General features: G+C 40.8%; 1 long non-coding RNA gene across 1 annotated transcript; it reads right to left on the bottom strand.

Annotated features, from left to right (window-relative positions):
• Positions 1-10,878: 10,878 nt before the first annotated feature.
• On the bottom strand, positions 10,879-15,682 carry LOC119031290. The gene is made up of 3 exons (XR_005078562.1): positions 14,765-15,682; positions 11,142-14,576; positions 10,879-11,058 (listed from the first exon to the last, which is right to left on the bottom strand). It is a non-coding gene; the product is annotated as an uncharacterized LOC119031290 (long non-coding RNA).
• Positions 15,683-16,799: the final 1,117 nt, after the last annotated feature.

Below are 16,799 nucleotides of genomic sequence, written 5' to 3'. Positions count from 1 at the left end.
GATTCTTTTTTAGGGCCCGAGCAGGGAACCCCTGCGAGGACCCTATTGTATTTCAAGGGATTCTTTACTTTTTTTTTTTTAGGGCCCGAGCAGGGAACCCCTGCGAGGACCCTATTGTATCTGAAGGAATTCTTTCTTTCTTTCTTTATTTATTTATTTATTTATTTATTTTTTTCTTCGGACGAAATGATTGCATTTTTGACTACCTGAACATACCCCAAAACTCACCAAACTTGGAATATAAGTCCCAGTGGGCGAAAAATTTTATAATCTATTTTCCTCCTGAATTTCCACCACTAGGTGGCGCTGCTATTAAGCACAGCGCGTTTTGGCTAATAACTCCCATAAACTTTGTCGCACATTCAAAAACCTTATATCCACGCGTTCAGTGAAGTGGGCTGAGTCTTGTGGTATAGGCCACGCATTTCCGCCTACCGTTTTTTTTCGCTACGTTGCAAAATGTCGAAAACCTACTTTTTCGAACTCCTCCCAGGCGATTTCACCGATTTGCACGAAACTTGGCACACAGCATCTGTGGACCCTCCTGACAAAAAGTTATTAAAAGAATTTTGATAGGCCAAACAATACTCACGTTATTAAATAACAACTTCCTGCAGATTTCCTGCCAAACAGGAAGTGTTGGATATCTCCACAACGGTGTGTCCAAATGACATGGAACTTAAGATTATGCTTTGACATGACTTAATGAGCATGTGTCCAAAAGTCTAGGCGATGACCAAAAGGTGGCGCTCTTTAAATTCATATAGTTTATATCTCCACATCGCTTGGGCGGATTGACACCAAACTTGGTATAGTCATTGCCACTTCCCCCTTGAGGATATCTGACAAAGGACTTATCAATCGGCCACTAGGTGGCGCTCTGGTGCCAGTTTAATTTTATATTTGGCCCTGTGCCCACACCATAACACTTATGGAAATGAAATTCATAGAGCTGGTATAGACTGGCCCCTGCAACTTACACACCAAAAATGACCAGCAGGTGGCGCTATTTTTCACTTGAAGAGTTTTTGACCCATAACTCACACATAATGTGTCAAACATTGATAAACCTTATATCTCCATGTTCCCTGCATCCAGCTGAATTGTTTGGTGTAGGCCACGCCCACTTTCGAGCTAACTTTCAGTTCGCAAAATTGCGACAAATGCAAAACCTACTTTTTCGAACTTGTCCCGGGCAATTTAACCTGTGGACCCTCCTAACAAAAAGTTATTAAAAGAATTTTGATAGGCCAAACAATACTCAAGTTATTAAATTACAACTTCCTGCAGATTTCCTCCCAAACAGGAAGTGTTAAATATCTCCACAATGGTGCGTCCAAATGACATGAAACCTAAGATAATACTTTGACATGAGTTCCTGAGGATGTTTGCAAAAGTGTAGGCTATGACCACAAGGTGGCGCTCTTTAAATTCAAATAGTTTATATCTCCACATCGGTTGGGCACATTGACACGAAACTTGGTATAATCATTGCCAGTCCCGTCTTGACGATATCTGACAAAGGACTTATCAATAGGCCACTAGGTGGCGCTCTGGTGCCAGTTTAATTTTATATTTGGCCCTGTGCCCACACCATAACACTTGTGGAAATGAAATTCATAGGCTTGGTATAGACTAGCCCCTGCAACTTACACACCAAAAATGACCAGCAGGTGGCGCTATTTTTTTTGTGAAAGCGTTTTTGGCCCATAACTCACACATAATGTGTCACACATTGTTAAACCTTATATCTACTTATTCCCTGCATTCAGCTGAATTATTTGTTTTAGGACACGCCCACTTTTGAGCTAACTTTTTGTTCGCAAAATTGGGACAAATGCAAAACCTACTTTTTCGAACTCCTCCTAGGCAATTTGACCAATTTGCACTAAATTTTGCGTGAAGCATCTATGGACCCTCCCGACAAAAAGTTATTAAAAGAATTTTGACAGTCCATAAAACAGCCAAAATATAAAACAACAAATTCCTGCAAATTGTCTAGAAAGCAGACAGTCATGTACATCTTAACAAAATACTTTCTGATTATCATGTAAATGTTGAAAATTGTGTGCAATGGACTGATGAGGCTTTGTGTAAAATTTGGTGCAGATCAGCCAATAGGTGGCGATTTGGTCGAAGTCTAATTAGTTTGAATGGAAAGTAAATGGGAAAATCTTAAAATCCTCTTCAAAACTCATTGCCTTTCAACCTCTTGTTGTGCTTCTTGCTTTGAGCTACAGATACTATTCCACATTTTAAAGAGTCAGAAGACCTTGAACTATTGGGCATGCGTTCAGTTTCTAACAATCTTTAACGGTTTTCACATCATCACAGTTTTAGTTTCAAGGATTTTTTAGGCTATCTTGTGATTTTATAATGGGTGTGTATTGTGTGAGCTAGAGTGCCTGACATCATCGCTACAGTGTAGAGCAGCTGGAAGAACTGGAGAAAAAATTCTCTTCAGCTACTGGACGATGATACTTTCAGCTTCTTCCCGAAACTATTTCTTTGCATTATGCCTCATGTGGACATTTTCGTCAGCCAGCTCCAGAAGCGGACCATCAACTCAGTCTTTGTCTGGGGAATCATGCATGTACATTACTTAATACCAGCGGGAGCAGGCCACCAAATTATAAAGAAACAGCTTCTTCAAGGCGTTGCATGCGGAAGCCCTGACGGCAGCATGCCCCGAGATGCGTGGACTGCGAGGGCCCGTCCAACGCTGCTCGCAGCTTTATTAGGGCCCGAGCAGGGAACCCCTGCGAGGACCCTATTGTATTTGAAGGGATTCTTTTTTAGGGCCCGAGCAGGGAACCCCTGCGAGGACCCTATTGTATTTGAAGGAATTCTTTATTTTTTTTTATTTTTTTCTTCGGACGAAATGATCGCATTTTTGACTGCCTGAACATACCCAAAAACTCACCAAACTTGGAATATAAGTCACACCTGGCAAAATTTTTTATATTATATTGTCGTCCTGAATTTCCACCGCTAGGTGGCGCTGTTATTAAGCACAGCGCGTTTTGGCTAATAACTCCCACATACTTTGTCGCACATTCAAAAACCTTACATCCACGTGTTCAGTGAATTGGGCTGAGTCTCATGGCATAGGCCCCGCCCATTTCTGCCTACTTTTTTTTTTCGCTACGTCGCAAAATGTCGAAAACATACTCTTTCGAACTTGTCCCAGGCAATTTCACCGATCTGCACGAAACTTGGCACACAGGATCTGTGGACTCTCATGACAAAAAGTTATTAAAAGAATTTTGATAGACCAAACAATACTCAAGTTATTAAATAACAACTTCCTGCGAATTTCCTGCCAAACAGGAAGTGTTGGATATCTCCACAATGGTGTGTCCAAATGACATGAAACTTGAGATAGTACTTTGACACGAGTCCCTGAGGATGTGTCCAAAAGTTTAGGCGATGACCACAAGGTGGCGCTCTTTAAATTCTAATAGTTTATATCTCCACATCGGTTGGGCGGATTGACACCAAACTTGGTATAGTCATTGCCACTGCCCTCTTGAGTATATCTTAGAAAGGACTTATGAATCGGCCACTAGGTGGCGCTCTGGTGCCAGTTTAATTTTATTTTTGGCCTTGTGACCACACCATAACACTTATGGGAATGAAATTCATAGAGGTGGTATAGACTGGCCCCTGCAACTTATACACCAAAAATGACCAGCAGGCGGCGCTATTTTCCACTTGAAGAGTTTTTGGCCCATAACTCACACATAATGTGTCACACATTGATAAACCTTATATCTCCATGTTCCATGCATCCAGCTGAATTATTTGGTGTAGGCCACGCCCACTTTCGAGCTAACTTTCAGTTCGCAAAATTGAGACAAATGTAAAACCTACTTTTTCGAACTCGTCCCAGGCGATTTCACCGATTTGCACGAAACTTGGCACACAGCATCTGTGGACCCTTCTGACAAAAAGTTATTAAAAGAATTTTGATAGGCCAAACAATACTCAAGTTATAAAATAACAACTTCCTGCAGATTTCCTGCCAAACAGGAAGTGTTGGATATCTCCACAACGGTGTGTCCAAATGACATGAAACTTAAGTTTATACTTCTACATGACTAAATGAGCATGTGTCCAAAAGTCTAGGCGATGACCACAAGGTGGCGCTCTTCAAATTCTAATAGTTTATATCTCCACATCGGTTGGGTGGATTGACACCAAACTTGGTATAGTCATTCCCACTGCCCTCTTGAGTATATCTGAGAAAGGACTTATCAATCGGCCACTAGGTGGCGCTCTGGTGCCAGTTTAATTTTATTTTTGGCCTTGTGACCACACCATAACACTTATGGGAATGAAATTCATAGAGGTGGTATAGACTGGCCCCTGCAACTTACACACCAAAAATGACCAGCAGGTGGCGCTATTTTCCACTTGAAGAGTTTTTGGCCCATAACTCGCACATAATGTGTCACACATTGATAAACCTTATATCTCCATGTTCCCTGCATCCAGCTGAATTATTTGGTGTAGGCCAAGCCCACTTTCGAATTAACTTTCAGTTCGCAAAATTGCGACAAATGGAAAACCTACTTTTTCGAACTCCTCCTAGGCAATTTGACCAATTTGCACTAAATTTTGCGTGAAGCATCTATGGACCCTCCCGACAAAAAGTTATTAAAAGAATTTTGACAGTCCATAAAACAGCCAAAATATGAAACAACAAATTCCTGCAAATTGTCTAGAAAGCAGACAATCATGTACATCTTAACAAAATACTTTCTGATTATCATGTAAATGTTGAAAATTGTGTGCAATGGACTGATTAGGCTTTGTGTAAAATTTGATGCAGATCGGCCAATAGGTGGCGATTTGGTCGCAGTCTGATTAGTTTGAATGGAAAGTAAATGGGAAAATCTTAAAATCCTATTCAAAACTCATCGCCTTTCAACCTCTTGTTGTGCTTCTTGCTTTGAGCTACAGATACTATTCCACATTTTAAAGAGTCAGAAGACCTTGAACTATTGGGCATGTATTCAGTTTCTAACATTCTTTAACGGTGTTCAAATCATCACAGTTTTAGTTTCAAGGATTTTTTAGGCTATCTTGTGATTTTATAATGGGTGTGTATTGCGTGAGCTAGAGTGCCTGACATCATCGCTACAGTGTAGAGCAGCTGGAAGAACTGGAGAAAAAATTCACTTCAGCTACTGGACGCTGATACTTTCAGCTTCTTCCCGAAACTATTTCTTTGCATTATGCCTCATGTGGACATTTTCGTCAACCAGCTCCAGAAGCGGACCATCAACTCAGTCTTTGTCTGGGGAATCATGCAGCAGTACACGCTCTTTTTTCTGTCTTCAGCGTGCATTACTTAATGCCAGCGGGAGCAGGCCACCAAATTATAAAGAAACGGCTTCTTCGAGGCGTTGCGTGCGGAAGCCCTGACGGCAGCATTCCCCGAGGTGCGTGGACTGCGAGGGCCCGACCAACGCTGCTCGCAGCTTTAATTTTTAGGGCCCGAGCCCGAGCAGGGAACCCCTGCGAGGACCCTATTGTATTTCAAGGGATTCTTTTTTTTTTTTTTATTTCATTTTTTTTTTATTTTTTTTTTTCTTCGGACGAAATGATTGCATTTTTGACTACCTGAACATACCCCAAAACTCACCAAACTTGGAATATAAGTCCCACCCGGCGAAAAATTTTATAATCTATTGTCGTCCTGAATTTCCACCACTAGGTGGCGCTGTTATTAAGCACAGCGCGTTTTGGCTAATAACTCCCATATACTTTGTCGCACATTCAAAAACCTTATATCCACACGTTCACTGAAGTGGGCTGAGTCTCGTGGTATAGGCCACGCCCATTTCCGCCTCCGATTTTTTTCGCTACGTTGCAAAATGTCGAAAACCTACTTTTTCGAACTCCTCCCAGGCGATTTCACCGATTTGCACGAAACTTGGCACACAGCATCTGTGGACCCTCCTGACAAAAAGTTATTAAAAGAATTTTGATAGGCCAAACAATACTCACGTTATTAAATAACAACTTCCTGCAGATTTCCTGCCAAAGAGGAAGTGTTGAATATCTCCACAACGGAGTGTCCAAATGACATGGAACTTAAGATTATACTTTGACATGACGTAATGAGCGTGTGTCCAAAAGTCTAGGTGATGACCACAAGGTGGCGCTCTTTAAATTCATATAGTTTATATCTCCACATCGCTTGGGCGGATTGACACCAAACTTGGTATAGTCATTGCCACTTCCCCCTTGAGGATATCTGACAAAGGACTTATCAATCGGGCCACTAGGTGTCGCTCTGGTGCCAGTTTAATTTTAGATTTGGCCCTGTGCCCACACCATAACACTTATGGAAATGAAATTCATAGACCTGCTATAGAATAGCCCCTGCAACTTACCTACCAAAAATGACCAGCAGGTGGCGCTATTTTTCACTTGAAGAGTTTTTGGCCCATAACTCACACATAATGTGTCACACATTGATAAACCTTATATCTCCCTGTTCCCTGCATCCAGCTGAATTATTTGGTGTAGGCCACGCCCACTTTCGAGCTAACTTTCAGTTCGCAAAATTGCAACAAATGCAAAACCTACTTTTTCGAACTCGTCCCAGGCAATTTAACCGATTTGCACGAAACTTGGCATAGAGCATCTGTGGACCCTCCTGACAAAAATTTTTTAAAAGAATTTTGATAGGCCAAACAATACTCAAGATATTAATTAACAACTTCCTGCAGATTTCCTCCCAAACAGGAAGTGTTAAATATCTCCACAATGGTGTGTCCAAATGACATGAGACCTAAGATAATACTTTTACATGAGTTCCTGAGGATGTTTGCAAAAGTGTAGGCGATGACCACAAGGTGGCGCTCTTTAAATTCAAATAGTTTATATCTCCACATCGGTTTGGCGAATTGACACCAAACTTGGTATACTTATTGCCACTGACCTCTTGAGCATATCTCACAAAATGCTTATCAATCGGCCACTACATGGCGCTCTGGTGCCAGTTTAATTTTATATTTGGCCCTGTGCCCACACCATAACACTTGTGGAAATGAAATTCATAGGCTTGGTATAGACTAGCCCCTGCAACTTACACACCAAAAATGACCAGCAGGTGGCGCTATTTTTTATGAAAGCGTTTTTGGCCCATAACTCACACATAATGTGTCACACATTGTTAAACCTTATATCTACTTATTCCCTGCATTCAGCTGAATTATTTGTTTTAGGCCACGCCCACTTTTGAGCTAACTTTTTGTTCGCAAAATTGGGACAAATGCAAAACCTACTTTTTCGAACTCCTCCTAGGCAATTTGACCAATTTGCACTAAATTTTGCGTGAAGCATCTATGGACCCTCCCGACAAAAAGTTATTAAAAGAATTTTGACAGTCCATAAAACAGCCAAAATATAAAACAACAAATTCCTGCAAATTGTCTAGAAAGCAGACAATCATGTACATCTCAACAAAATACTTTCTGATTATCATGTAAATGTTGAAAATTGTGTGCAATGGAATGATGAGGCTTTGTGTAAAATTTGGTGCAGATCGGCCAATAGGTGGCGATTTGGTCACAGTCTAATTAGTTTGAATGGAAAGTAAATGGGAAAATCTTAAAAGACGTTGAAAGGCGATGAGTTTTGAAGAGGATTTTAATCCTCTTCAAAACTCATCGCCTTTCAACGTCTTGTTGTGCTTCTTGCTTTGAGCTACAGATACTATTCCACATTTTAAAGAGTCAGAAGACCTTGAACTATTGGGCATGTATTCATTTTCTAACAATCTTTAACGGTTTTCAAATCATCACAGTTTTAGTTTCAAGGATTTTTTAGGCTATCTTGTGATTTTATAATGGGTGTGTATTGCGTGAGCTAGAGTGCCTGACATCATCGCTACAGTGTAGAGCAGCTGGAAGAACTGGAGAAAAATTTCTCTTCAGCTACTGGACGATGATACTTTCAGCTTCTTCCCGAAACTATTTCTTTGCATTATGCCTCATGTGGACATTTTCGTCAGCCAGCTCCAGAAGCGGACCATCAACTCAGTCTTTGTCTGGGGAATCGTGCAGCAGTACACGCACTATTTTTGACTTCAGCGTACATTACTTCATACCAGCAAGAGCAGGCCACCAAATTATACAGAAACACCTTCTTCGAGGCGTTGCGTGCGGAAGCCCTGACGGCAGCATGCACCGAGGTGCGTGGACTGCGAGGGCCCGACCAACGCTGCTCGCAGCTTTAATTTTTTTTTTTCTTCGGACGAAATGATTGCATTTTTCACTGCCTGAACATACCCCAAAACTCACCAAACTTGGAATATAAGTCACACCTGGCGAAAAATTTTATAATCTGTTGTCATTATGAATTTCCACCACTAGGTGGCGCTGTTATTAAGGAACGCACCTCTTGGCTAATAACTCCCATATACTTTGTCACACATTCAAAAACCTTATGTCTACGCCTTCACTGCAAAGTGGCGAGTCTCGTGGTATAGGCCACGCCCATTTCCGCCTACCGTTTTTTTTCGCTACGTCGCAAAATGGCGAAAATCTACTTTTTCGAACTCCTCCCAGGCGATTTCACCGATTTGCTCGAAACTTGGCACACATTGTCTGGGGACCCTTGTGACAAAAAGTTACTAAAAGAATTTTGATAGGCCTAACAATACTCAAGTTATTAAATAACAACTTCCTGCAGATTTCCTACCAAACAGGAAGTGTTGGATATCTCCACAACGGTGTGTCCAAATGACATGAACCTTAAGATTCTACTTTGGCATGACTTATTGAGCATGTCTTGAAAAGTTTAGGCGATGACCACAAGGTGGCGCTCTTTAAATTCAAATAGTTTATATCTCCACATCGGTTGGGCGGATTGACACGAAACGTGGTATAGTCATTGCCACTGCCCTCTTGAGGGTAGCTGACAAAGCACCTATCAATCGGCCACTAGGTGGCGCTCTGGTGCCAGTTTAATTTTATATTTGGCCCTGTGCCCACACCTTAACACTTATGGAAATGAAATTCATAGGGGTGGTATAGACTAGCCCCTGCAACTTACACACCAAAAATGACCAGCAGGTGGCGCTGTTTTCCACTTGAAAGCGTTTTTGGCCCATAACTCACACATATTGTGTCACACATTGGTAAACCTTATATCTACATGTTCCCTGCATTCAGTTGAATTATTTGGTGTAGGCCACGCCCACTTTTGAGCTAACTTTTTGTTCACAAAATTGGGACAAATGCAAAACCTTCTTTTTCGAACTCCTCCTAGGCAACTTGACCAATTTGCATTAAATTTTGCATGAAGCATCTATGGACCCCCCTGACAAAAAGTTGTCAAAAGAATTTTGATAGTCCTTAAAACGGCCGAAATTTAAAACAACAAATTCCTGCATATTGTGTTGAAAGCAGACAATCTTGCACATCTAAACAAAATATAGTGTGATTATCACGTAAATGTTCATAATTGTGTTCCATGGACTGATGAGGCTCCGTGTAAAATTTGGTGCAAATCGGCCAATAGATGGCGATCTGGTCGCAGTCTGATTAGTTTGAATGGAAAGTAAATGGGAAAATCTTAAAATCCTCTTCAAAACTCATCGCCTTTCAACCTCTTCTTGTGCTTCATGCTTTGAGCTACGGATACCATTCCACCTTTTAAAGAGTCAAAAGACCTTGAGCTGTTGGGGTGTGTATTGCGTGAGCTAGAGAGTGTGACATCATCGCTTGAGTGTTGAGCAGCTCGACAAATTGGATCTTGATTTGGAAATGTACGACATCTTGTTGGCTTTCAGCTGATGGTCCTATTTCAGATGTAGGAATTACACTTTTGGATGTAGAAGAAAAAATGAAAACACCCGAACAGTTTCCTTACAGGTTTAATATGTTACTACTAATTGTCAACATTGTTGTGCTCCTAAGGCAGCGGAGCAAAACAGCCCACCTTTTCTCCTACATGTTTGGTGCATTCAACAGTAGCATACACATTTCTCACTCATCCATATATCACATTCACGACTGATGCAGTTACTTTTCACACCACATGCTTTTTGTAAATAGTTATTGTTTCAAATTAAACATTCTGGTTACACTTTAACATGACTTGTCTCATCTTTGTGGCATGAATTGAACCAGTTTGTGACAATAACGTTATATAATGTGGGGTGAAAGCTGTCCATAGGGCTGTCTCTATTTTCTTAGTTTATCAGGTGTTGCTGTTCATCAGTTGAACTGACAGTGAGTCAATATGCACCATCATGGCTGATCAAAGGCCCTATATATAAAGATTTACACAGTTCAAACCACTAAATTGACATTCTTCCTCCCAGGACAGGGGAGGCACAGCAAGAGTGGAAAACATTGTAAGGGTGATGCCAGTTCTAACACTACAACCAATATCTTGTGTGGATGACATGAAGTCCAGCTTCCAACTCTTTTTACCAGAGTTTATTGAGGAAGTGATACTGGATGTGACAAACCTGGAGGGGAAGCATGTGTTTAGGGAAATACGGTGAGCATTCGACCAGGTCAGTAGCCAAGCTGACATGTGTCTGTTGATTCTGGTTGGAGCTCATCACCCCCTGCTAGTCTGGTTAGGAGTTTGCAAGCCCCAGCTGTTGCCCCAGGCTAAGCCCCCCCAACGACAGCAACAACACTGACATGCTACTAATGTGATGCCTTTGTTTGCAAGGCACACTCCAACCTGATTGTGTAATGCCACTCCTGTGTGTCGAAAACACACACGCGCACACACACACACACACACACACACACACACACACACACACACACACATACACACACATAGATGTGTTACACTTGGTAGAATCTGGTTGTCAAAAGTCAAAAACAGACACAAGGCTGCAGCAGTATCAAAACCTTCTTTATTTCAACACAACTGAATTCACAGCTGATGATGGTTTGAGGTTGAGGCTGCTGGAGCGCTGTGTGGTGTCTAGATGCTTGGAGGAGCCCATGGCAGGTGGAGTGTTGCTGCCAGGCTGAGGACATGTGTGGTGTTTAGCCACTTGGAGAAACACAGCTGTAGACAAAGCATGTTGAAATTAGTTGTTATACTGTTTCCAGTATAACACACAGGTCAACTAGAGTAAGTTTAGATTATACCATTGACAGAGCCATATACTGCATGTGGTTGGCAGCAGGTAGTGTGTTGATCAAGACTTTTAAGCAGGCATTAATTGTCAACCTGCAGCAGGTGCATATGAGTGTGATCCCTCCTGAGACAACAAATCCGCCCAGCCTTCCAGCGCAACTCTGCAAGTAAACAGAACACACAAGCACAAAAAAAACAACACAGACACCGCAGCCATAGATCATGACAAGAGTACTATTATCATTTTTAGTGTCTATTCTTTCTATGTTCATTGCCATTATGCATGTTCACCACTAGTTAGAAACACTTACTACAATGTATTAGGGTCAATGACGTATAAGGTTTTTCAACATGCCAATTTTAAAATACCAAAAATAAGTATATTTTTTGCAACTGTTCAAACATTAAGGATGTTGTGTATACAAAATTGAACATTACAATTATAAATTTAGCAATTTTAGTGTTTTTTCATATAGATGAATTTCCCCTGGCCTTAAAAAATGTCATGTGGTGCGACCATAATGTATCTAAAAATTAATACATTTTCTTAACATACTTAATAGTGTTTTACAAATTGTCAGTAATATCAACTATATAGAAACAAAGTGTTTGCATTTCATTTGAATTTGTGTAAATAATGCTCTCATAATTTAGCGATATAATGTCACAGTCGCTACATTAAATGTAGTTCACCAACAAATTTTTTCTTTAAATTGGATAATAATGATAAAAATGTTTTAAAATAACCTTTCACTTAAGCATATTGTATCAGTTATTAATGTGTTAGTTACAGAAATTAGATATTTTAGTTTGTATTTGATATAGGTATTGTTATTATTGGTCACACCACATGATGGGTGGTCGCGCCAAATGACGTGAAGACCTTGTGTCATTAAAAATCAATTTAAAGAGGCCAATAAACAATTAATTCCATGCAAATTTCAACCAGATTTTATTAACATTTCAAACATGAAAACAAACATTTCATTTCATAAACATTTTTTGACAAAAATCTAACTGTATAGTGGCCCAGGACTTTTTAAACTTTGCCCAATCTTTGCATGAACAACATCAATACAAACATTTAATTTCATAAACATTTTTTTGACAAAAATCTAACCGTGTGTGTTAGTGTCTGTGTGAGTGTTTGTGTGTGTGCATATGTGCCACTAACCCCAAGCCTTCTTGAATTTTGCCCAGTCTTGGCTCAATCTTTGCCCAATCCTCGCATGAACAACATGAACAGAAACATTTCATTTCATAAACATTTTTTCGATTTTCTGATAAAAATCTAACCATGTGTATGTGTGTGTGCGCGTGTGTGCCGCTAACCCCAGGCCTTTTTGAACTTTGCCCAATCTTGGCTGGTCAACTTTGAGTAGCGTGAGGTTGCTGGCTCAGGTTCTTCAATGACAAAGAGAACATCTTTCTTGTAGCAATATATAATATCTGGCTCTTGTGGCCACATGAACAAGTTATTTTCTCCTGACTGTCACATGGAGGTAACTTGTACTTCCTCTCCCACAACCTGAAGGACCTGGCCAACATAGGGAAGTTCATCATAGCTGACTATGACAAACTTTCCACTCAAGTCTTGAAGAGGTTGTTTCTTTGGTGGCTCAGGAGCGTTTACGGGATCGTCGGTGGTGTTCCTCAAATCTGCTTTCACTGGCTGGTAACATAGGCATGTCTTCATTTCTGCATGCTTGCAGAAGCACAAGACCTCCCTGTGACTGATTTGTGCTGCTTGTGAAGACAAAACCTGGTGTATTTTTAAGGTTCCCTTCACAGCTGTCAATTTCCCTGGAATCAGCTCATCATATTTCTGGATGCTCTCTTCGCTTACCCAGTAATGAGTAATGGTCGACCCTGATTTTTTGGTCAGCATCTCATACAAATCCAGTGGAGCCTGCAGCTCACCTCCCCGACGAACATAGAGATCTGCATCCCTCTTCACTGCACCACCGATACCATCCGGGGCACCCTTTCCGTGGGACTTTTCCGAATAGTTCCATGTAACATGCTTGAACCCAGAAAGGAAAGGCACAGTACTGAGGAGATAAAAGTTAGCTTTGTTCCTGTACTGTGTAACAGGTCCGTCACTAATTATATGTAGGGCTGTAATCTCTGGGTAGGTTGTGTGAAGCTCTTTCAGTATGGGCTCCAGGTGTGCCCATACTGCCCTCTCGTCATGGCGGAGGCTGTCTGATAGCGTTGCGTATGATTTTGTCCCATGGACTGTGTAGAGAATAGCGGTGTGTATTACCAATGTGAAGCACTGCTTCAGCTTCTGTGAGATTCTGTTTTAGGCCACGAAACTTTTCTGTTTGGTGGATCCAGTTGAACTGGTGTATGGCTATACATTCTAGCTTTTTGTGGAACAGCTCTTTTAAGTCCTTGATTGTCCCTGTATGTGTTTGTTTTAAGACATTTGCAAAGACTTTCTCTCCATTTGTTGAAGTTACTCGCTCCCATTGTTCCCAAGAAACCTCTGCAGAGGGTGTCTCAGGTAATTCGACTTCATCAAAGCAGCACTTTGGGCATACACGATCCATACATGCTTTGTTTTTAGGGTCACAAACAATCATATTCAATAATTCTGAGATGCTGGTTGTCTTCAACAGCCCTCTCTTGGTAAGTTTGTTAATCAGTAGCCGGACATTCTCATGTTCCACACATGCACATGTATCTCTGTCACTGGTCTTTGGCTCTGTGATATAAAAAGGCCGTCTTCTTACAAATTGTCGGTAAGACATGGAGAGATCCTGTTCCACCTCTGTTTGATACTGAGCATGGAGCTCAATCAGGGGCTTTGTTAGAACTCTTCTTTGCATTTTCTGTTTATTTTTGGTAATGGTGTCTTTTTCCCCTGCTAACAGACGGTTGTTTTCATCTCTGGACAGGAAATTGATAACTGCTTGCTTTCTTTTTGTTGACAGTTTCTTGTGCCCCCTTGGCTTGAATTTTTCACTTAGGCCTACTGTTTGTTTTCCCATTAACCTCTTCTCACTCTTTCTGGATTTATCCCTCAGTTTTTCATCTCTGCTAGCTGTTTCTTCAGATGTAAGACCTGCTTTCTCAGTTGACACTTCTCTCCCTGCAATTTTTTGCAATGTTTTTCTGCTGATGTATTCTTTCTTTTATTCCTCTCTGGTGTGGAGGACACCGGTGGATTAAAATCCTCATTTAGAGGCATGGGGTCTTCCACAGGCGGCTGCTCTGGCTGCTCTTGTGGCTGTTCTTGGGCAACATCTACACCAACCAGAACTGGTGGAATATTCTCCATGGATGGTGGAGTAAGGTCTAACACAGCATTTGCCATATCTTTTCTTTCTCTGTAAGCACTGGATACTGCCCTCCATTTCTCTCTCTGTTTCTTTTTCATCTTCTCTAGCTCACTTGCCTTTACATATGGAATCTTCCCCTGCAGTTTCCTTCTCTGGTAGCTGAAACAATAATGTAATATAGTGTCATGCCCTAAATCCCTAGTCTATTTTTATTTTGGACAACTATTAGATCACAGTAAATGAACATGTTAATGAAAAAGTCTACCAGGTAATGAAAAACACAGAGAAATATGTACTGCAAGTTGCTTCATTTATTGTTTTGATTTTTTAAAACTTTTTTAACACACCTTTCTCTTCTCCTGGCAAGGTACTCTGCTTTTGCTGTGGGGTCAGAGTTGACACGCTGCCTGTGGCGAGCGCTTTTAACTTTGCTTGGCAGTGGCATCTGGTAAAATAAATCAATATGAGTTAAATAGACAAATAATAATTAATAAATTGCTAATATCTGCATAAATACCCAAGTGAAATTGCATGCTTTTACTATTTTTTCTTATATTTTACAAAGATGAACTAACCATTATTTCTGAAATATTAGCAAAATGACTCATCAAATATCCAAAAAATAGTCAAAATAATAATAAAAATTAAGTACTTAATGTTGATCAATCATCAATTGAATATAAAAGGCACAAAAACTGCCAATCTAGGTCATATATCTATGATGGAAAACAATCTGCAGTGGTCGCACCACATGATAATTGGTCGCACCACATGACATTTTCAAGTTCAGTCAAATATTACTATGACAAGATTAGCAACATAAACAAAGCTAGCTAGCTTTCCACAAAAGGACACTATGAAATTTATAATAAAAATACAAATTTGCAGAAAAAACTTAAATTAATTGTTTTTTTGAGGTCATACCACATGATATCCAAATGTGGCAACAACATTACAGCCGTTAAAAAAGTTTTTTTTTTTTTTTAAAAATGAGAGAGCCACAAACCTTCTTTCTGCTTCCATAGCTCTATGACAAAATGGTGGATGATGCAACTTCCTGTCCTCCAGTAGATTTCAAAATAAAAGTTCCAAAAGTGGTCATTTATTGATGGTCGCACCACATGATATTTAATGAAATGCATATGATTGGACAAAGTTTGTTTGTATATTATGAAAGAAATATAACTGCAAAACCTTTGCAATTTTGTACAGGAATACAAAACACTTTGTAAATCATGCCAAATAGGGCAGAAAATTGTCACATCGCGGTGAGGTTGTCTTGTCCTTGGGATCTGTCTTATGAAATGCTTGTTTTATTTTGAAAGTAACTCTCCTTTCGTTTCAGATCACGTGCCCTTCCTCCTGTGTCCCTGGTCTGACGTCATCCCTAATCCCTGATTGTTTGCACCTGTGTCTCCCTCCCTCATGTGTATAAAGTCTTTGTCTTCCCCTGTCTGCGTCGCCTAAGTATTTCGTCGTCTCGTCGTGTACCCAAGCCTTGATTCACAGCCCTTGAAATTTTGCATCTTGTTAAGTATTATCTTGTTTTGTTTTTCTGTTTATTGATCTCTTGAGAGAGTGATTTTGATTTGTAAATTTCTGGTTAGAGTTTGTGTTTTAGTTTTGAACTTTTCATGGTTGTTTCTTTCCTCCCACGGGAGCGTCTTTTGTTGTACTTTGTTATTTTGTTAGAATAGAATTAACTTTCATAGCCTTGTGTCTTCCTCTGCGGAGTGACTTTTCTTTTGTATGTTTTATATTTTAGAAATTCAGAATAGTGTAGGTTTTCCTCCTTCGGGAGCGTCTTTTGTTACTAAGTGTTCTGTGTTGTTCGTCCTGTCTGTCCTCGAAGAGATTCATAGCTTTTGATTTATCATCTCCTCTGAAGAGTCGCTAATCAGAAAAATAAAAGCTCGATTCTACTTCTGCAACCTGCATCTGAGTCCTCTCTTTTGTCTCAAGTCTGACAGTATACTTAGGCCAGACATGGACTCAGCTGAGGCAGAACGACTCTCCGAGGTTCTACGCACTCAAGAAGCCCGTCTGAGTCGACAGGAGGAGTTTCAGACCGCCATGGCAGCCAACATGGGACAGATTTCATCCCAGCTGCACGACCTGTTGGGCCAAGTCTGTCGGCCCAGCCCCGCTCCTCCGACTCCGCCTGCTCCAGCGTTCCCAGAAGTACCGGTGCACTCCGGAGGAGCTTCCTGCAAACTAGTGCCCCCGACCCAGTACACCGGTGAACCCGGACTCTGCCGGACTTTCTTGATAGACTGCTCGATCCATTTCGAGTTCATGCCACAAGCCTTTTCGACCGAGCGGGCTAAGGTGGCATTCATGATATCCCACCTGGCAGGGCGAGCCAAAACCTGGGCTTCGGCT

Source organism: Acanthopagrus latus, chromosome 13 (genome assembly GCF_904848185.1).
Source record: "Acanthopagrus latus isolate v.2019 chromosome 13, fAcaLat1.1, whole genome shotgun sequence".
NCBI lineage: Eukaryota > Metazoa > Chordata > Actinopteri > Spariformes > Sparidae > Acanthopagrus > Acanthopagrus latus.
Note: the sequence above shows the minus strand (reverse complement) of the source record. Positions and strands in the feature narration are given on the sequence as shown.